This window comes from Silurus aristotelis, assembly GCF_946808225.1.
Source record: "Silurus aristotelis genome assembly, chromosome: 22".
Classification (NCBI taxonomy): domain Eukaryota; kingdom Metazoa; phylum Chordata; class Actinopteri; order Siluriformes; family Siluridae; genus Silurus; species Silurus aristotelis.
This window is the reverse complement of record NC_139595.1, coordinates 10594132-10616527: the sequence shown is the minus strand read 5'-3', so window position 1 is coordinate 10616527 and position 22396 is coordinate 10594132. Positions and strand designations below refer to the sequence as shown.

Genomic DNA, 22396 nt, shown 5'->3' with positions numbered 1-22396 from the left:
TGAACGTGTGCGGTGTGGTGTGGTATAAAGTGACCGTGTGCGGTGTGGTGTGGTAGAAAGTGCACTGTGCAAGTCCACAGTTAAAGTGACTGTCCAGAGTTAAAGTGTTGTAGTGTGAAAAGAAAAAAAAAATATTTGCAGAAGTGTGATGATGGAGAGAGTGACCAGCTTTTAGATCCTGGGTGTTTCCTGGTCAGGTCCACCACAACAGTGTCTTCAGCAAACTTGATGATGGTGGTGGAGTTGGAAATGGCCACACAGTCATATGTGTACAGTGAGTACAGCAGGGGGCTCAGAACACAACCCTAGGGAGCTCCAGTGCTGACGGTGAGGGTGGATGAGGTGTGTTTTCCTTCCCATACGGCTTGTGGTCTGTCTGTCAGGAAGTTAGAGATCCATTGACACAGTGGCAGGCTGAGTCCCAGGCTGAACTGTAAAAGCTGAACTGTAGTCCACAAACAGCATCTTTGTATAATACCCTTTTCTGTAGTCCAGGTGGCTCATTGTAGTGTGGAGGAGATGAGCAATGGCTCCTCAGTAGAACGGTTCTGGTGGTACGCAAACTGTAGAGGATCCAATGTGTCTGGTAGTGATGCAGTAATAAAGTTTTTGACCAGTCTCTCAAAGCACTTCATCACTACTGATGTCAAGGCTACAGGGCGATAGTCTTTAAGGCAGGCGGGCTGGGGTTTCTTTGGGACAGGAACAAAGGTGGACTGTTTGAAGCATGAGGGGACAACAGACTGGTTCAGTGAGAAGTTGAATATCTCAGTGAACACCGGTGCTAGCTGGTCAGCGCAGGCTTTCAGAACCCGACCTGTGATGCCATCTGGTCCTGCTGCCTTCCTGGTATTCACTTTCTTGATTGCCCTCCTTACAACATGCTCCAAGATGGTTCACCTCTCCGGCTCTCTCGGCGTGCATGCTGGTTGTGCCGCTAGCGCCTCTAGCGTGGTTAGCTGCAGCCTCGAAACGAGCGTAAAATATGTTTAGCTTGTCTGCCAGAGAAGTGTCTGCATTCACCATTCTAGAAGATGGTGTTCTGTAGTCCGTGATTGTTCTTAGTCCCTGCCACAGGCTCCTAGAGCCACCATGTTGGAACTGTGACTCTAGTTTCCTCCCGTAGCACCGCTTTGCATCCTTCACCGCTCTGCGAACACTGTAGGACGCAGCCTTGTAATCGTCCATGTCCCCAGTGGTGAGCCCTGTGTTGTAGGCAGCGGAGTGAATCTCAGAGCGTCGCGGATGGTTTTATCCACCCACGGCTTCTGGTTGGGAAACGTTCTGATGGTGTTTTTTTTGCACCGTATCATCCGCTAGTTTTACGCTGAATCTCACAACCGCTTCCGTAAACATGTTGACATCATCAGAGCTGCACCTGAACATGTCCCCATGCGCCCACTGATTGGTCAGTCCAGCGCGTGACCTCCCTCTTGTTTGTAAACAGACATGAGGAAGATGGCGGCATGGTACGATTTTCCAAACGGTGGATGTGATGGTCCCTTGTAGCTGTTCTTGAATGGTTCGTAACAGTGGTCCAGTGTCCTTTCACCCCTGGTGGGGCAGTTGATATGCCGATGAAAGTTCCGTAGTGCGCGCTTGAGGTTGGCAATGTTGAAATCTCCTACCACAATGAGCGCAGCGTCCCGATGCTGTGTTTGGTGAAGTGTTAGTGTCTTTTGTAAATCCTATACTGCAATGTCCGTGTCCGCTTGAGGTGAAATGTAAATGACACTGACTATGACCGAGCTGAATTCACGAGGTAGATAAAAGGGCCGACATTTGATGGTCAGTAGTTCCAGGTTTGGTGTGGAGGAGCTTGAAAGGGGAACGATCCTTGCGTTGTTGCACCAGTGGTTGTTCACCATCAGACACACTCCACCTCCTCTTGACTTTCTCGACTCCAGTGTTCTGTCCATGCAGTAAACCGAGAAAAACTCGGCCGGCTGGATGGCGTGGCGCTGGGTTCAGCCATGTCTCGGTGAAGCAGAGAAGATTGCAGTCCCGAATGTCCGTCTGGAACTTGTCCCTTGCCCTGAGGTCATCAAGCTTGTTCTCCAGTGACTGGACATTGGCTAACAGGATACTAGGTAAGGGAGCATGGTGTGCGCGGGCCCTCAGCCTGTTCCTGGCACCGGCTCGTTTCCCTCGCGGACGCCGGTACAAAGTGGCTCTGTCATATCTAATATTGTTCATCTTGTGTAGATGGAACTGTAACTAAGTAAATAAAAGTATAAAATAAACAAAAAAAGAGAAAACATAGCCAGAGCAGTCGTGACGGCAGCCGACCTCACCGGCGCCATCTTGAATACTGTCTTGAATCCATCCATTCAGATAGATATTAATATTTAAATGTTTAGACTTTGAGTCCATTGAGTCCATTTTGCTGCTGCAACACAAAAAGACAGTTATCAATTATTATTGAAATCACATTTAAAATAAAAATAATAAAATTTGTGGATCTTTGTGTTACCAAGGATAGACTGTTTTATTTTTGCAATCGGAGACACCAAAAAGCAGTCACACATACAAAAACACAAATATTAGTTTGACCTTTAATTAATTGCAAGTTATAAAATTTTACCTTGTCTGTTCAATTAATATATATACTTTGGTAAGCACTTGGTATACATGCCATGGCAAATTGCCTGGGAAATATGTAACAGCCATCAGTATGGTTAATGATGAAATTAAGGTTTATGTGACTACCAAAAATAGCTCGTTGTTAAGACTTGAATAATATGTTTTCTAACACCACTATGAAAGAGTAAAACCAGCTGTAAACTATTTAAGTATTTAAATGTGTGCTCCCCTGATAATCATAATTTTATTTACATTTTAAATATTGAAGAAAATAGTAGGTGGTAAATTTTTTCATGCATTATCCTTAAATGGGTGTTTTAATTTAGACATAATTTTTTAACACATTTCAATAAATTCAGTTCGAGGTATACATGAACACTAATACCAATCCCTGCATCTTGACATATTGCCCCTGCATTGAAAAAAAAGAAAAAATATTAGTTTTATTTATTAATACTATTAAAAAATACTCTTTTTGAGAAGGGTGCCCTTACTCATCATGGTTCTCCACCTCAGAAAGTGTGGCACGCTAGTTCCTGGGGTTTGCAGGTGGACCTCGCAGAGGTCACCAAGCTGGATCTGGCGTGGCCGGCCGTAATTCTTATGATGAATGCGTCCCTTACGGGGTGGGGAGCGGTCATGAGTGGCCACTCCACCCAATGTCTATGGGAAGGTCCCCGTCTACTGTGGCACATCAATTGCCTAGAGATGCTGGCCAGGCTTCTAGAATTAAAGCATTTCCTCCTGGACCTGATGATCCATTTGGACAACACCTCGGTGGTCTTATACATCAATTTACAGGGGGGTCTGCGCTCATGCCCCCTGTACAGGCTGATGCCCCAGACCTCTCCTTAAAAGCAGCATACATCACGGGCCGCCTGAACGAAGCAGCAGAAGCCCTGTCGAGATAGAGTTTGAGACCCGGTGAATGGCAGCTCCATCCTCATGTGGTGGAGCAGATTTAGGAGAAATTCGGCAAGGCTCAGGTGGACCTGTTTGCATCACAAGAGACATCGCACTGTCCCCTATGGTTCTCCCTGACTTCCCAAGCCCCTCTAGGGCCGGGCGCCTTGGCTCAGGCATGGCAAAGGCTGCGCCTGTATGCCTTCCCCCCGTTGCGCTGCTTTTGGGAGTTCTGGAGAGAGTTCGCCTGGATGGAGTCCGTCTCCTCCTGGTAGCCCCAAGATGGCCAGCCAGACCGTGGTTAGCGGACCTGGTAGCCCTCCTCAAGCACCCTTCTTGGGAGATCTCCTCTCTCAAGCAGGGGGCGCGATAATTAACCCCAACCCGTTGTCCAGGCTGTGGCTGTGGCCCCTGAGGGGGCTGTGGCCCCCTGGAATGGATCTCAACTATCCATCCTGTTTGGTGCGATCAGCACCATTTGGATCCAGTTAACTGCCCGGTTGGTTCAATGCTGGAATTTATTCAAGAACAGTTTGCCGATGGAATGGCTCCGTCCACCCTCAAAGTCTACACGTCAGACCCACTGAGACCAGCAGAGGTGATGCATGCATGGTGATGCATTTTCTCCACGGCACCTGGAGGCTGAGGCCTCCGGTGTGACCTAGAGTGCCTGGGTGGGACCTGGCCATTGCCATTGGCCAAGGCTTCTTGCCTTTGCTTGCCTTTAACAACACTGCAACAAGCACTACCGTAACCAGTCAAGATGCTGAATAACCATGTTTTTCCCAGAACCTATTAGGATGTTACTGGTGTTAGCAGAACCAATTAGGATGATACTGGTGAGCCTTGTCAGCTGATACATTTGCTATAGATTTTGACACAGACGACCTTACACAGATCCTCTACTTAATATGTGGTTTGTGCATATGGAGCTCTTGTATGGACATCTCCACTTCAAAAAGTCATTTTAAAAACAGCAACTTAAAAACTAAAGCCTAAGAATAATTATTAGGCTGCATATGCATTCTTATATTTGGTTCTTTCTCTGCTCAACTACACCTACCATATTTTTCGGACATTAAGCCGCTACTTTTTTCCCTCGTTTTAAACCCCGCGGCTTAAACAACAAAGCGGCTTATTTATAAATTTTTCCTGGGTTTTTCCCGGTTTCACAAACTGCAAGCCAATAAACTGAACCCATAACATTAGACCAATGAAATTTCCAAACGGAAACGAAAAAAACGCACCTCACCTCTGTTCTGAGCTGCATGGCATCGGGAGAAATTATTTTTTTTTTTACATACATGACAACGGCAAAAGATAAACTCCCGAGAGAAATAGTTGTAAAAGGAAGGAGGAACACAGTGAACAATGACTTTCTTGGTCGGCTACTGTTTAGATACAAGCCGTTGTAACGCGTTGAGTCTGGGTCATGGGAGAACTTGCTAACTCCAGTAGCAACAGAAATCATATAAGCACAGACAGGTTCCCAAAACTTGTGCTTTTTTATTTTTCTTGGCAACAGCATACAGTTAGTCAAAAAACTAGAAATGAGCATCAGAAAATAATAATGACATATTCCTCAGTCTTGCACACATGCAGTAATAGCGGAAAAATTCGGCAGCAGGCTATTCCCAAAATACCGCTATGCTCCTAAAGGAAGCGCAACATATTTCACCCGTTACACCGTGTAACAGACACTGTCTTTCGTTAAAGCCTGTGTAAAGTTCATTAGTTTCAGTGTAGACACCTGCGGCTTATTTATGTTTAAAATAAAAATCTTTGTCAAATTCAGTGGGTGCGGCTTATATAGGGGTGCGCTTTATTGTCCGGAAATTACGGTAATCTAATTTATAATTTCTGAATAATTTGAAACAGATGAGTTAAATGGAGAAAATACAAGAGTGATTCACACACGGTTTTAAAATCGCCAGAACTGGGGACTTATATGAGTATATAAGACATGTCTCTCTTAGACACACTGCAGATGTGACCCAATACAGCATTAGTACCATAAACATAGGGTTAATATTTTTGTTAAAAGCTTAGCTAGAATAGTTACCATATGAAGCATTCCCATAGGAATTTATTTTTGATCATGCACTTACTTTTTCTGGTGTAAAAGGTGACACAGCGGGTAGCATTGTTGCCTCCCATTTCTAGGGTCCCTGGTTCTGGGTGAAACATGGGTTACTCTCTGTGTGAAGTTTCAAATGTTCTCTCTATCATTGTGAAGCAAAATAGGTTTGAAAATCAACTACATTGACACTAACTAGCCAATGCTGATGTCTAACATCCGCTTTTTCCAAGACAAGTGATCCCAACCTGTTGCATTTTTTCAGTATGCTTCTCAGGCAGCATCATGTGGCAACATAATCTCTACAATCTGCCCTTTTCCACATGCATAAGTTACCAGATGTCCTTGATTGGCTACTGTTGTGATAGACAGGTGAGAGAGAGTCTGGCTGAGAATGGCTTTGGTATCATCAGAATTCAAACTTGCAATCATCTGGTCATAGGGCAAACACATTATACTGATAATTTTACATAATTAGGCATTTGATGGGATACCTAAAATTGGAATTAAGAACCAGTCATTATATTACACAATTTACAGTTTTGTAACCAGTTTTTGTAATATAATAGGCAGTCACCACAACTAGTTTTTGTAATATAATATGGTGTTTTTGTGTTGTGCTGCAGACTGAGGCTGTTAAATCTGGCTTGTAGTCTGATTAATTGTTTATTCTTTTAAAAGGTTTGCTGTGCATCTGCACTGTGTTTTGTTTCTGCACTGTCATGCATGGTGTATAGTTTCCGCTACAACATTTAATTAAAGAGCTTAAATGCACCTTTACACAGAAATTCTATATAGAGTTTTATTATGAATACAGTTTCTTTCTAAATCAGCACTGGTTACTGATACATTGTGTCTGTACCAAAATATATTAATGAAAAATATGCATGCATGATTCTTTCCAAATAAATCTTTATTTTGAAAATTCTGTTTATTCTGTAAGATTGTCAGGTCCAGTAAGGAAAACCCTATCCGTTAAAACTTCACAAAAGAAAATCAATATCACCTAATGGTTGTAGTGCCCAAGAAATGGAAATGGATTAGTCATTTGCTGTCTGAAAGATAGAAAATATCTCTTTACTCCTAGATATGGAAATACATTAAAGTTGCTTACTTTTAAAAACCATAACAAACCAAATGCCTGCTAAATTTAGCTATAAGCAAAATCCAACTTACACTGATGAGCTATAAAATTAAAAACTGATATTGCATAATTCTGCCTTGTGCTGGCATCAAGTTGTCATGTACAGTAAGTTGGAGCCACCATGGACCATACTTTTTTGTCTAGCACATGCTATAAATGCTTGATCAGATTAAGATCCGGGAAATTCGAAAACCAAGTCAGCACCTGAAAAAGGACATTTTTATTAGCCAATAACTGTGCCATAAATGCAAGGACCCAAGGTTGTCTACCAGAAAATTGCCCAGAGCTTTTTAATGCTTTTGCCAGCTTGCCTTTCTTTTAATCTTAAGCAATGCACATGCACCTGGCTATCCACATGATGTAAAACCAAACATTATTCATCAGACCAGGCCTTTCATCTTCTTTCATTGCTCCATAGTCCAGTTCTGATGCTCACATGAACATTGTGGATGTTTTTGCCATTAAACAGATTTCATTATGGGCATTGTGACTGGTCTGTCTTTCAAAATTGATCATGACAATAAACTAAATTTAGGTAGGGTACTTTAGAATGTGTATAAGAATACCTGTGTTTTTCTTCATAAGGGGTGAGAGTGGCTTCTGTATGGCTTCTCTGTGTTTTTATGTTTTATATAATAGTTTTCAGGAATCCTGAGGGAATTCCTTTTAATGGTAGGCCTTGAACAGGATGGCTGCGTAGCATAAATAATGCAGAGTAATGATATCAGAAAAGCTGATTAGACAGACCTAGTGAGTGGAGCAACTAATAGTCATGCCATACACACCTCAAACCTCAGTGCTTTTACCCCACCACTGCATTCTCCCTAATGCCCTTTTTAATGAGAATGGTTTATTAAAGTATACTGTTACCTCTTACAATAAAGCACTGACTTAAAGCTCTTAATGCGAGAACCAAAAGTCATATTGGACCACTAACAGGTTTGTTTATAAAACTAATCTTTTATTTGTAAGCAAAGCCTCCATATACACTAGTAACACTACACACTGTGGAGTGGCATCAGGTGACTAAAAAGAAATGTAGAAATTAAAAACCATAAAATAACCTATTCCAAAAGCTTTAAAAACTCTAAAATAAAAATTTGACATAATCACAGAGCTACAATATACACATTTTTTGAGTATGCTTCCATATTTTCCTTCCAGGTTGCTGAGTTTCCCTGCAAGAGCACAGCAAGGGGGAATAGTATGGTGAATAAGAAACAGATGAGAAAAAGAAATTGCAGGCACATTGCATCACTGTTAGATACAATGGAATCCAGCGTGCCATTGCTGTTGGTTGTGCCATCCATTATAATTGAAACCTAAAAAGAAGTACTGTTTGCTTTGTTTTGTGACAAAAGCCCATACTGTCAATATTGTCAATACAAATTAAACCTTGTCATAGCTTTACATTATAGTCTCGGTGAAAATCTTTTGTGAAATAAAACTTCAAAAACGTTTCCCTTAAAAAGAATTTAGCTTATAATTTTCAGACTGAGTAGCACATTAAGTCTAAAAAAAAAAAAAAAAAAAAAGCATGACAACATAAATACATATGACAATGATACAGAAACAAATTACACAGATACATATATTTTTTTTTATCACAATTCATAAAATTATCATACATAATGTTTCTCCTCGAATAGGCTTCATGGGGTTGTTAATTCGGCATACTGGCAGATTTGGTATGATTAATTAACCATAAAGGTGACTGCCTGTGTACATGGTGGCCTGCAAATGAACTTGAACATTTGTGCTGCGTGTTTGGGTTAGGTAGTGTATTTGTCAGGGAAATGTTCTGAGTTTTTTTTATGCCATTTACAACTTCAGTAGAGTCCAGTTGGCCAAGATCTATGGTCTTGCAGTCAGAGCTTTCCAAAAAAAATTTATTTACTGAAAACATAGATAAGGAGCTGAATAATAATTACAGCTTTCTTTTTTTAGCTTGAGTTTATATTGAAAAGTCTATGTAATACCTGGCTACCCAGCAGGTACAAACAGCAACAAAAAAGAGAAATCGACAGAGAGAGAGTGTGTGAGAGAGAGAGAGAGAGAGAGAGAGAGAGAGAGAGAGAGAGAGAGAGAGAGAGAGAGAGAGACAAAGTCACCCTTATCTTGGCGTCACTCACTCTCTAGAGCCCCCAGATGACAAAGTCATAAAAAGGACACAACTTCCTGTCATCTTGAAAATCCCACATGGGTTTTTAATTTTTTCTGGGAATAAAAAGATAAATAAAAGCAAATAAAATATAAAAAATAAAAGATACATTACTTGTTGCTTGTGTATTGATTTGGCTTTTCAAAGTGACCATACAGGTAAAATATACATAAGCAAATAATTACATAATCAATAAAATACTTTTCCTAGCTTGCTACTTCACCAGCGAGAGTGCTGCCATTTACATGAGAGATTTTATTCTGAGCCTTTGCTTGCTTTCTTGCACATGATATTTCATTCCACTAGTGCCAGTAATAACCTATTAACTTTAAAATTCACTATAATACATCGAAAGCTAAATGCAATTAAAATAATATTCAAATAAAGAAAAGAAAAACATGATTGTATTTTTAGCTATCAAACATGCATGACCTCAAATAATATTCTTTAAATCTAATGTAGTCTAGTTTCATTAACAATGCTAAACATCATTTGATTTTAAGAGTGATTTCATTTAAGTATTGATGGGTTTGAGTAGTGACTAGTTTAAATGTTTCAGTGAGAAAGTCTAACCATTCTTACCCTGGTCGATCTTAAAGGTTTAGCTATAGAGAAAAAAATTCTTAGTAATCTAACAAAATATTTACCAATTTAGCCTGTTACATTCAGATATCCTTAAATATTTAATCTATTTTAAACCTTTTTATTTTATTTACATCCACAAATATGTATATGGATACATAGTGTTTGCTTTGATATTCCTCAGGGTTACAACTGATATACTGTGCTGCATTACTAACATAATGATACGTTTCTACTTACTCTGAGGTAATTTGCTTGATGATAACTTGTTAATATAAAAAGAAAAGTACATATTTATTTGACTTGATATGTGAATCAGATAAGATTTTTTTATTTCTATTCTAAAATATGCATTTGCTGGACAAGTGAGAGGTGTTTCCAAGTTTTTAATAACTTGACTTTTCACAGTTTAAGATCTACACATTCTAAATATTTGGCATCTGAGTTTCAGTTCATTGAGGGGCCAAATTCCAAAGCACTTGAGGACATTGCTTCCAATTAGTCGCTTGGCAAGTGAGTTACACTTCCTGGCCTACAATATTACCCTGAGGGCTGCATTTATTCCTACAAAGCTCTCCTGGGAAATATGGTCTCTTAAGGGTTGAATGCATGTCATTTGTTTACCTGTGAGTAATGTATGGCTGGGGTTGATGGAGCAATGGACCAAGCTGCATCAACCCCAGCAATGCATGTCATTTGTTTACCTGTGAGTAATGTATGGCTGGGGTTGATGGAGCAATGGACCAAGCTGCATTCTCCAGCTGAGGCCAATAACAATGAGAGATTATTCAGTGGGTGGTAACATGGGCCGATCTTTAGAGTTAAAGAAAGGTGCAGTTACATTATGAAGTAAAAAAATTTTTATACTGATGAACAAATTTTTTAATACCACGTATTTATTCATTTAGGCAGCCACTGTCAGTACCCATGTACAGAGACCTATATATTTACAATGTTACACTATTTTGTGTCTATAATTTTTATATTTACAATCTGTAAAAAAATGCATTGTCTCGTGCCATCAGAGAGGCGAAGCGTGCACACGCCAAGAAAATTTACGGCCACTACCAGGACAGTGGAGACACCCGGCACATGTGGCAGGGCATCCAGGCGATCACAAACTACAAGACGACATCACCTGCTTGTGACTGGGACACCTCCCTCCCAGATGCTCTGAATGACTTCTACGCCCGGTTCGAGGTGCAGAACAACATGGCGGCGAGGAAGACCCCCCCCCCCCCCTTCTCCCAGTGACCAGGTGCTCTGTCTAACCACAGCTGAAGTGAGGAAAGCTCTATGCAGAGTTAACCCACGGAAGGCTGCTGGGCCAGACAACATTCCTGGCAGAGTGCTCAGGGAATGTGCACAACAGCTAGCGGATGTCTTCACCGACGTCTTCAACATCTCCTTGAGCAGCGCCATTGTTCCTACGTGCCTCAAGATGACGACCATCGTTCCGGTGCCAAAGGAGTCTACTGTCTCCTGCCTCAATGACTATCGTCCTGTCACGCTCACAACCATCGTGATGAAGTGCTTCGAAAGGCTTGTCATGAGGCACGTCAAGACACTGCTTTCACCCGCACTGGACCCCATGCAGTTCGAGTATCGTCCAAACCGCTCCACGGATGATGCCATCTTCACGAACCCTTCATCTGGCCCTTCCTCAAGAGGGAACCCATCCTCGTCTGGGTTGCACCGAATTTCCATTTATTGCAGATATACGATGTTGCAGGGTGGTGGTGGTGGTGGTCAGAAGCAAACTGTAGTCCTGAGTCAATGTAGCAGACTGTTGACATTAACTACAGTCCAAATCCATCCTCAAAGCTCCTGTTCTTACTCTGAAATTCTATGCAACCACCAAAAGCACTGATGAGAAACCGTCTCCAGCCGCACAGAGTGGAATCCAATCGCAGAGAACACTATCCAGAGGCAGGCCTGGACGAAGTGGGAAGATCCATCTCTTGGATAAGAGATGACCCACCACCCCACCGTCAACAAACCATGTGCGAAAGTGTGAGAGTAAGGGGACGACAGCATACAAATATCCTACTTCACCAAACACTCTTTATCCATGATCCCTCTAGATCTGCTCCTTTACCTAAAAGTTCTTTATACATCAGTAGTAGTATTTTATAATCAATGCAATATTTGATTGGGAGCCAGTGTAGACTGATTAAAACTGGGGTGATGTGGTCATATTTTCTAGATCTAGTGAGGACTCTTGCTGCTGCATTCTGAACTAACTGAAGCTTATTTATGCACTTACTCGAACACCCAGACAGTAAAGCGTTACTGTAGACTAATCTAGATGTAACAAAAGCATGAACTAGTTTTTCTGCATCCTGTAACGACATCATATTTCAAATTTTAGTAATATTTCTAAAGTGAAAGAAGGCGATCCTGGTAATATTATTTACGTGAGCCTCAAGAAAAAAGACTAGGGTCAATAATCACACCAATGTCTTTGACTGCTGTACTAGCTGAAACAGAAACACCATCCAGAGATGCTACGTAATCGGGAAAGTTTGCTTCCAGCTGCATGTGGTCCTAGTAAATGTACTTCCATCTTATCTGAGTTGAGCATAAGAAAGTTATCAAGCATCCACTGTCTAATGTCCTTTACACACTCCTCAACATTGTTAAGCTGATCTCTCTCATCTGGCTTTGCTGAAATATACAGCTGTGTATAATCAGCATAGCAGTGGAAGCAAATACCATGTTTATGTACATATTTACCCAGAGGCAGCATATATAAAGAGAAAAGCAGTGGGCCTAAGACAGATCCTTGCGGAACACCAAACTTTACCTTAGAGACTGTGGAGAACTCACCATTTACATCAACAAACTGATAGCGATCAGTCAAATTAGACCTAAGCCATGAGAGAGCTGTTCCCTTAATTCCAACAGCGTTTTTAAGTCTAGCAATCAGTATAGTATGATCAATGAAGTCAAAAGCTGGACTAAGGTCGAGCAAAACAAGTAAAGAGACAAAACCCTGATCAGAGGCCAATAACAGGTCATTTACCACCTTAACTAGCGCCGTCTCTGTGCTATGATGAGGCCTAAATCCTGACTGATACATTTCAAAAATTTTATTCCTAAGTAGATGTGAGCATAACTGCTGTGTTACAACCTTTTCTAAAATATTGGATATAAAGGGGAGGTTTGATATTGGCCTGTAGTTGGACAGCTGACATGGGTCAAGGTCAGGTTTATTAATTAGGGGGTTGATAACTGCCTGTTTGAAAGATTTAGGTACATAACCAGTGCTAATGGAAGAGTTAGTAAGACAACAAGGACTCTTATGTACGGATGCTGTTCATAGACTTCAGCTCAGCATTCAACACAATCCCTCAGCACCTGATTGAGAAGCTGAGCCTACTGGGCCTGAACAACTCCCTTTGTAACTGGATCCTGGACCTCCTGACTGAGAGACCTCAGTCAGTCTGGATCGGAAACAGCATCTCTTGCACCACCACACTGAGCACTGGGGCACCTCAGGGCTGTGTGCTCAGTCCACTGCTGTTCACTCTGCTGACTTACGACTATGTAGCAATGCACAGCTCAAATCACATCATCAAGTTCGCCGATAACACGACCGTAGTGGGTCTCATCAGAAAGAACGATGAGTCAGCATACAAAGAGGAGGTGCAACTGTTAACAGACTGGTGTGGAGCGAACAACCTGTTTCTGAACATTGACAAAACTAAAGAGATGGTTGTTGACTTCAGGAGAGCACAGAGTGACCATTCTCCACTGATCATCGATGGATCATCCATGGAGATCGTCAAGATCACCAAATTCCTTGGTGTTCATTTAGCGGGTATCCTCACCTGGTCACTCAATGCCAGCGCCATCACCAAGGAAGCTCAGCAGCATCTCTACTTCCTGAGAAAGCTGTGGAAAGGCCATCTCCCTCCCCCATCCTGACCACATTCTACAGAGGGACCATTGAGCAGCTGCATCACTGCCTGGTTTGGAAACTGCACCGTCTCGGATCGCAAGACCCTACAAAGGATAGTGAGGACAGCTGAGAAGATCATCAGAGTCTCTCTCCCCTCCAAATCATGGACATTTACACTAAACGCTGCATCCGCAAAGCCAACAGCATTGTGGATGACCACACACACCCATCACACACACTCTTCACCCTCCTGCCATCAGGAAAGCGGTTCCGAAGCATTCGGGCCGCCACATCCAGACTGTGTAACAGTTTCTTCCCTCAAGCCATCAGGCTTCTCAACACTTTACAACAGGTCTACTGGTGGAGCTATTTTGTATTTTGTGTATTTGTCTTGCACTGTCCTGTGTTGTCTTGCATTGTCTTGTGTTGTCTTTGCACTGTTTGCAACAGGTTGCACACATGCACTTTATGTGGCGAGGACACTTACTAGTCCTTAGCCCTGTGTTTTCTGTTGTCTGTGATTGTTGTATGTAGCACCAGGGTTCAGGAACGTTGTTTAATTTTACTGTGTACTGCTTCAGCTGTATATGGTTGAAATGACAATAAAAGCTTCTTGACTTGACTAAAATAAAATAAAAATTAATAATAAAAAACCATGGAAAACTCACAAATGTTATCAACTTTTTTAACTTTAGCAGCTATTAGTTTTAGCAGGACTATATAACAGCTAGCACACTATATGGTGGTTTACTATGCAGGCAAAAATGTCTATTTTATATTAAGTAGAAATATGAATTATTGCAAACTTAATTTACTGTAGTATATTTAATGCTTCGTATTTTACCTAAGTGAAAATTCTGCCCTTAATTTAAATATGCTCATCCATTAATTATTCTTTTTAGTATGGTTCTATATGCAATATAATGCAGATTACAATAGAATTGTTTGCAAATTATCCATCTGTATTGTTTCAGTGCTTCCGATAATTTCAGGAACCACAGCAGTTCTCTCTGACAGCAAAACAAGTGACTCAGTGCAAAAAATGCTGTTCAGCTTAAGTGCTCCTTTGGCAAAAGTTATATTAATAACTCTTTCTAAAATTCTTCAGCCAGCATGTCTCAGTCTTAATAAAGTTAAATGATTATTATTAGGGCATTTTGGCAGAAATATATATTTTAGAGTACTGAAAATACATATTTTTTCTGTTAACACAATACAAAGTACATAGAAACTTTAAAATCCTGTTTGCAAGGTGGATAATGTCTCATTCACACTTCAGGTTGCATTTTTTCCCCGGGGAATTCACATCACATTTTGTGAAATTTAATGAGCTTAGTGTGATGCTTGTTAGGCTATATGATCCTCTGCAGATCAGCACAGGAGAAATTGCAACACCAAAAAAAGAAAGTAGTTAATATGTAACTAACTGTTCTTAACATATAAAGCATTTAATATAAATAAACAATGCTTTTTTAAATATCTAATTAGCTAACCAAATGCTATCTTTTTGGTGGGTTTACAGTACATATTGTTCTTTAATCCCTTAAGGCAAATCTTTTACAGGTTGGTGTTATACAGATTATATCCATTTAGGGCAAACATCAATTTTTTTTTTTATATTTTCAAAAGTAGTTTTTTTCTTTAGTATTTTGCCTCCAATCAATGCAAAAACTGCATTTAGGGTCACTGAAAACAAAACCTTTTGAAAAAACTCTCTCTAAAACACTTTTTGTGTTCAATCTTTCTTGTTAATGGAGAAAATGTGTATTTAACCTACTGATTTATTTTTCTTTTTTTACTCTGTTTTCTTATTTGATAATGTGTTTGCAAACTAGTTTTACTTTATTATTACTTCCTTTTTGTGGAGGCAGCAGTATATGATATGCATGTACTTATGTATTTCTGCTGAATACTTAATGGAGGGCTTTCAAGAATGGTTTCAAAAATATCTGTATATGTGTGGACACTCATGCCAAGTCACTCATGCCTTTCAAGAACTTTATTGTGATGCTTATGCCAGAACCGATCTAATACACCTACACACTGAAGTAACACACTCCAATAAAATATGCTGACCGTTGAACGGCTAACTGTCACTGTATACATTACAAGCTAATATTTAGCTAAAGACTACAAAACAATAAGAAAACTGCACAGTAATATAAAGCAGCAATGGTCCACTCTGGCTACACTGGAATTAAACTGCAACAGTGGTCTAAAGACAATACAGCTTTTATTCCACTATTATGCTGTAAAATCCTAAACCCACTGACATGTGCAAAGCTGATCTGACTTATCAGTTAATTAGAGAGCTCTATTATGTTAGTTATGTTTGGAACATTTAGTTATTTGGTATTAGTTTCCTGTTTTGCACATAACCAGTTTCACCTGAGCCCTCTCAGTCCACTAGAGTATTAAGACCATCAGACTGGAGAACCTAATTTAATGTGATACAGTGCCTAATTAACACTAAAAGAAGAGAGAGTGTGAACGTGTGCCTGTTCAGAGCTCAGCTGCAGGGCATCGGGTTAAGAGGCTGAGAGAGAGCAGTGAGTTATGCATGTGTGTTTTATGATCATGAACACTGTTAACCTTTAGCTCTATATGGAGCATTCTCTGTCTCACACTCCAGTTCTGAGGTTGTTCAGATTTGATTACTGCAGGAGCGGAGTAGTCTGAAGTGTTCCTAAAGTGCCAAGGTACAACAAGAGAATATAAATTAGAAATAAAGGGACAATTGTAGTTGTGTGTTCACGTGTTGATGTGAATGTGTGTGTGTGTGTGTGTGTGTGTGTGTGTGTGTGTGTGTGTGTGTGTGTGTGTGTGTGTGTGTGTGAGTGAGTGAGTGAGTGAGTGAGTGAGTGAGTGAGTGAGTGAGTGAGAGAGAGAGAGAGAGAGAGAGAGAGAGAGAGAGAGAGAGAGAAAGAGAGAGAGAGAGAGAGAAATTGTAAGGTGTCTTCAGATGTTTGGAGTTGGTCCATGGCCCTCCCTTGTGTGAAAACAGCTCTTTGTGGATCCATTCCTCAGTTTGGCTGAGGTTGAAAGATCTGTGTTGTTTTATTCAGCAATTTCTTTCTGAAAGCTCTGCTGTGTGGCCTGCTTCAGCTGCTCAAGGGTCGATCACACTGCAGGCTTATCCACCACAGTGGATGAGGTTACAGTTTGTTTTCTAATTCAGTACTGATGAGCATTACATCTTATGGAGTATATATGTAAGAGCCTTAAAAAACTGTGGGTGTTTTTTCATGTCTTGGTGGAAACCAACTGTTTCCAGAAAAAGAGGAATGTCTGACAGTTTTGACTTTGTGTGGACATTTGGCTTAAAAAAAGAGCCAAACATATTTCCTTTTGGAAAGTTTAAGGACTTAAAGTTTAGGATTAGATTTACAGCATGTTTTTTCCACCAGTCCTGCAGTCTCAAATGCTCCACAAATGTCTGATATATAGCTCTCTCTGAAAGTATTGGAACAGTTCTATTGTTTTTGCTTCATGTTGAAGACATTTGGGTTTCAGATCAAAAGTTGAGTGTGAGAAAATAGAGCAGAATTTCAACTATTGTTTCCTGATAAATGTTTTAAACAACCTAAGAGACAGACTGCCCAATTTATAGCCGAGCAAAACATTGGAACAAATAGTGTTAAAGTAAATGAAAGTAAATTCTTAATATTTGGTTAAATATCCATTATTTGCAATCAGTGCATCATGCTATCCTTTGTCATTGCCAAACTGTCAAATTTTTATTTTTTCAGTCGTGAGTTTCTCTCTTCAGCCTCTTCGTGAAATAAAATGCTGGGTTAAGGAGTTGGTATGTTTAGATCATTTGCAGATTTTTTCTTTCTTCACTTTGGTAAAAGTAATTCTTGGTTCCAGAGCTTTTATGGTTCATTTCTATATAGTAGATCTTATAAAATAGTTTAAAATGTCACTGCCTATCTGCACTTCTGTGTACACCTCATGGTCAATCGGTTGGTTGCTAATTTGCAATACTAGTCATCAGTCCATTGCAGGTGTCAATATATATGGATTTTCAGTTCTCCTCTGGCACCAAGAGAAGTGCCAAGAGAAGTGGTACAAGAGTATAAAATAAAAGAACAAAACCCATGAAAACATGTGGCTTGATAGTATTGTATTTGTTCATAGAAAAGCAACAGTGTTATTTCATTTCATAACCTGCACAAACATTTGCATTTAATTTCTTGAAGGTCATTCCAGCACAAACAATCATTCCAGCACAAACACAGCACAAACAAATACGCTGATGGCAAGAAAGTTTCTTTCTCTTTGCTCCTTTTACTCTCTGTTTACATGGCTGGGTGCATTGTTTTGGTTGGTCTCGTGGATTTCTGACCTTTTGTGTTTTGATATACCTGTTCTTAAAGTGTGTGCTACTTATATGGCTCTGCAGCTATATGAATCCATGTTATGGTGTTATTTGTGGTGGTGCCTAGTGGCCCTAGTGGCACTGTGTCCATTATTCTGTTGAAAAAGTTTTTTGTTGTTAAGTTACCTTGCTTGGTATGAGAAATTTTCCATGCTATTATTATTATTATTATTATTTTTATTATAATTTTTTTTTTATTGTTGTTGGCTGTGGTGTTCTTTTGAAATTTCTTGTTGTAAGGATTAATTTTCTGTTTTTTGAAAGTTACCTTGCCTCGTGTAAAACAGATGTGCTCTTGTAACACAATTTATTATATTATTATTACTGCAACTATTATTGTTGTTATTATTTCTTTAAACCTGCTTAGTGTTATTAGGATTAATTTTCTTCTTCTTCGTCTTTAATACTAAAACTGAGCGAATTCTTGTCGTGACGTTTTAATAAATCCTTGAACAGTTTCCAATTTAGACGGTTTCCCTCCACCCAAATAGATTTTGTGCTAAATTGCATTTCACAAAAAAAATGGGGTTGCACCGAAAGTCCATTTATTGCAGATATACGATGTTGCGGGGTACAGTGATGTGATCAGAAGCAAACTGTAGTCCTGAGTCAGTGTAGCAGACTGTTGATTTCCACCGTGGCACACACATACACATAGTCACTCATACACATAAACACACACACACACATGTGCACACACATGCACAGTAACACTGCTGACTGCTTTAAGCTCTATACCTTAATATTGATAATATAAAGAAACTTATTTTAGTCTTATTTATGCAGAGTTTCAGAAGCTATAATACCTTGTATCTGTGCTTGCATTTTCAGTTTAACATTTATAAAGTTCATTAAACCCAATGCTCTGATATTTATTTTTATTATTATTACTACTACTATTATTATTATTATTATTATTATTAATATTATTATTATTATAATTATTATTATATAATTTTTATATTCTGGCCGAAGGAGAATCAGGAGATGTCTACAGAGACAGCAGGAAAAGTAGAAGTGTAGGAGAGTAGAGGTTCGGGTTGGTACTTTAAATGTTGGTACTATGACTGGTAAAGGGAGAGAGATAGCTGATATGATGGAGCAGAGAAAGGTAGATATGTTGTGTGTTCAGAAGACCAAGTGAAAAGGGAGTGAGGCCAGGAACATTAGAGGGGGTTTGATGTTCTATCATGGTGTGGATGGAAAGAGAAATGGTGTAGGGGTGATCCTGAGGGAAGAGTTTAGTAAGTGTAGTGGAGGTGAAGAAAGTTTCTGATAGGGCAGACCTGGGCAAACTACGGCCCGCGGGCCAAATTCGGCCCTTTGTACGTCCCTGTCCGGCCCGCGTGAGGCCAATCATAAATTACAGGGATGCACCGAAAAATCGGCCGAAATAACTTAATCACCGAGACAGCACGGCAGAAACACAATTGTAATGACGCAATAAAAAAGCGCAGCAGCACACGGTTATCTGGATAAGAGCAACATGTCTGCGGTGTGAGGAGAGCGATTTGCAAAACATGCAATGCTGAAATTTTAAGAGGGGGTGTATCTGCAAAGAGTTTCTCCAAGTCGGGTTTAATTTATCACCTGAAATCCAAACATCCCGATTGCCATTCTAAATAGGAGAAGAACCCGGCCCAGAAAACTAGTCAATCCGAGCATGCGCACTCCGTCTGTAGCGAACGTATTTGGAAAGGCAGGAAAGTTTTCCAGTGATGGTGCCAAGGCAAAAAGCATAACACAAAAACTTATGGAATTCATTGCCTCAGATCAGTGGTCGCCAGTGGATCGACGGGTTGATCTTTGAAACATTCCCCGTGGATCCCGAAAATAATAATTATTGTAATATATTTATTACACGCAGGGGCGCCGTTAGGGGGGGTGCAGAGTATGCCAGGCATATGGGCCCAAGACAACGCTAGGGGGCCCCACAATCATCAATTAAAATTTTTCCAATTAGTTTTTTTTTTTTATCGTACATACACACATTTTAAATAATAATACTGGTGAAATAAAATTAATTCCCTGTAAATAAAATTAAACTATATTAACTTTATTAATAATAACATATATATATATATATATATATATATATATATATATATATATATATATATATATATATATATATATATATATATGGGGGCCCAAACTTCTGTCTTGCATACCCCCCTTAAAACTGTTAATTGCGTCCCTGATTACACGGCTCTTCTTAATGCTGTAGATTAGAGCCTTCCATTCACTTGAATGGGCTTCCAAACGTTCGGCGATCAATTATGTTTGTTTAACAGACTAATAATAATTGACCGCTGCCTGTTTGTCAATACCTATGAATGGTAACACAAATAATAATTTATAATAATAAGTAAAAAAACTTTTGTAATTGATTTATTCTTTGAATTGCAATGCATTGACTTTGGTGAGGTTAGTACACACCCAGCCATAAATGCAATGGTTCTAATAATTGACAATCTTTTCTTTCGGTGTTTCAGTTTTCGGTTTTGGCCGTGGTTTCCTCATTTTTGGTTTTTGGAATTTTCATTTCGGTGCATCCCTAAAATATTATCGTTGGTGTGGCCTAATTCAGGTACTGACATAATTCAGGTTTCTCTTGTGGCCCCTTGTAAAATAATTGCCCACCCCTGTGATAGGGTTATGTGACCACGTAAAGGAAACGGGAGTAACTCAATCATAGTCTTTATTGATGTTTAGAAACTAAACCAAAAATCCGGGAGAGTTACGAACCGTAATGCAGGTATAATCCGTAAAGCGGGTAGGATCCGGAACCTGGGTGTAATCCGTAAAGCGGGTAGGATCCGTAATGCGGGTATAGTCCGTAATGCATCTATAATCTGTAAAGCGGGTAGGATCCGGAACCTGGGTGTAATCCGTAAAGCGGGTAGGATCCGTAATGCGTGTGTGATCCGTAATGCGGGTATAATCTGTAAAGCGGGTAGGAAATGGAATGCGTGTGTAATCCGTAAAGCAGGTATGATCCGTAAGGCGAGTAGGATCCGTACAGCCATGGTAATTCTCAAACACGTAAACAGAGGTGGCAAAATTACCCACATCCTTTACTTTAGTAGAAGTACAAATACTCATATTTTAAAATACTCGGGTAAAAGATGAAGTACTGATTAAACTTTTTTTACTCAAGTGAAAGTAAAGAAGTCTTGGCTCTGACATGTACTTAAGTAAAAAGTAGTTATCACTTCTACCTGTTTTAGCTGTTAACTGGACCTCACATCATGATAGATAGATAGATAGATAGATAGATAGATAGATAGATAGATAGATAGATAGATAGATAGATTGATAGATTGATAGATTGATTGGTTGATTGATTGATTGCATTGTACAGGTACACAGCAACGAAATGCAGTTTGGCATCTACCAGAAGTGCAAAAAGTAGCAATCGTGCAAATAGTGTAGATAAATATGTATCATATTTACAGCATGTAATATATGTGTATATGTATATATATATATATATATATATATATATATATATATATATATATATATATATATATATATATATAAAAGCATATGTACAGTGATTAAATATAAAGGCTATAGCAGTGCAGAGATGTGTGGACATCATTAGGAGCCTTTGCTATGTTTCCACACGGACAGTTAATTAATTGATACCGGAGAAACTGCATATGAGGGAAAAACCCACAAAAAGCCACCTAGAGTTTTTTTTGTGTGAATTATAGCGGATTTGGTGTTTGATTTGAGACTTGGCGCATAAATAAAACAAAAGTTTACGGATTAAAAATATTTATACAGTTTTTAAATAAATCAATTAATTAATTTTATATCTAAGTAAAGAAAGGACGTCGTGGATAAATTTATTTTTTTGCTGAAGGTTTTAATTTCGCCTCTTTAATATTTAGATATTTATTTATGTATTTATTTTTTTTTTATAAAAATGGTAAAAACTGAAATGCGTTAATACAATTTAAAAGGCATATGAGGAGTTGTATGAGAAGTTGGACACAAAAGAAGGAGAAAAGGATTTGTACCGATTGGCCAGGCAGAGGGACCGAGCTGGGAAGGATGTTCTAATAATTAGAGCAATAAAGGATGGAGATGGAAATGTGTTGAGAAGGTGGAGGGAGTATTTTGAGCAGCTAATGATTTAGGAAAATGAGAAAGAGAAAGTTGGATGATGTGGAGTTGGTGAAGCAGGATGTAGATAGGATTAGTAAGGAGGAAGTGAGAGCAGCAATTAAGAGGAATTAAGAGCGAAAAGTCGGTTGGACCAGATGACATACCAGTAGAAGCATGGAGATGTTTAGGAGAGATGGCAGTGGAGTTTTTAGCCAGGTTGTTCAACAAAATTTTGGAAGGTGAGAGGATGCCTGAGGAATGGAGAAGAAGTGTGCTGGTACCGATCTTTAAGAATAAGGGAAATGTGCAGACCTGCAGTAACTACAGGGGAATAAAGTTGATCAGTCAGATTATGAAGTTATGGGAAAGAGTAGTGGAAGCCAGGCTGAGAGAAGAGGTGACCATCTGTGATCAACAGTATGGTTTCATGCCGAGGAAGAGCACCACAGATGCATTATTTGCTTTGAGAATGTTGATTGAGAAGTATAGAGAAGGTCAGAAGGAGTTGCATGCAGGAGTTGACAGGGTGCCGAGAGAGGAGT

The 22396-nt window shown here is 39.6% G+C and overlaps 1 protein-coding gene and 1 long non-coding RNA gene across 2 annotated transcripts in view; both read left to right on the top strand.

Moving 5' to 3' along the window:
• Positions 1-22396, top strand: part of cadm3 (cell adhesion molecule 3) — a 97744-nt gene that overhangs the window by 15090 nt on the left and 60258 nt on the right. The gene's annotated exons all lie outside the window — the stretch shown is intronic.
• Positions 3768-8948, top strand: LOC310717807. The gene is made up of 2 exons (XR_014530932.1): positions 3768-8743; positions 8781-8948. It is a non-coding gene; the product is annotated as an uncharacterized lncRNA (long non-coding RNA).